Source organism: Engraulis encrasicolus, chromosome 15 (assembly GCF_034702125.1).
Source record: "Engraulis encrasicolus isolate BLACKSEA-1 chromosome 15, IST_EnEncr_1.0, whole genome shotgun sequence".
NCBI lineage: Eukaryota > Metazoa > Chordata > Actinopteri > Clupeiformes > Engraulidae > Engraulis > Engraulis encrasicolus.
In genome coordinates, this window is record NC_085871.1 from 9837112 (window position 1) to 9838057 (window position 946).

Here is a 946-nt window from a genome sequence, read left to right on the forward strand (position 1 = left end):
CACTAGTGTAGAGAGCAGGCCTTAACACTAACACACGCCAGGTAGCCAAATGCGGGTGAAAGTCGGCGTTGGCTAGTAGATACAGAAGGTTCACTAGCCATTCTGGTGGGTCCGTTACTACTATTCTGAATAATGAGGCACCGCATTTTGTAGTTTTTTTCTTCGAACCGTCTTTGCTACAAAAGCAATACAATGCGATTTCGCGAGCCTACAATACCCATGAAGCACCTGTGTCACGTGTCACCTGTGTCTCACGCAAGCCAGGAATCTGATAGCGCTAGTCTTGCGAAGAGGAGTGACAGCGAGCTACCGGGACATCAGCGTGCGTTTGGAAATGTCACTGGAAACCTTCACGTGAAAATAAATTAGCGAAGTTCATCTCAACTGACCTGTTTTGCAATCTGTCATTAGTACAATACTTAGTAGTAGTGGACTTTAAAATGACCAAAGCGAGAGGAAAACACGTCAGTCTCTTGTGAAAGTCTCAAGACTGATTAGCGCAGTGATAAGACAAGGACACATGCGGCATGAATAATGTTTGGTTTAAATTATTTTCTGATTTGCCTGTAGGCCTATGTCTTCATACCTTAATATTCCTCCATGTTTCTTGTGCTGTTTTTCCCGACTGTTCCCGTTCTTAAAAAACGCGCAGTAGCTTAGTAGCCTTCCAGAATGCACAAAAGCATGTCCCATCGCATGTCCCTTCTCATGTGCCCGTCTCGCCTTGCGTCCGTTTGTAGGCTATTTTAAACTCACTATTAAACGGAATGAAAGGAAGTCGTAGCCCCTTCTGTAGTTACCGCATCTGTGTGTGCTTTCTAGTGGAAACTTTTATAAGCAAATATTCCAGAAGAGGACAAGAGGTGTTATTCCACATCCATGACCGAGGACAGGCGAACTTGGCAATGACTTTACGCTATCTACTTTGCGCATCAATTTGGACGGC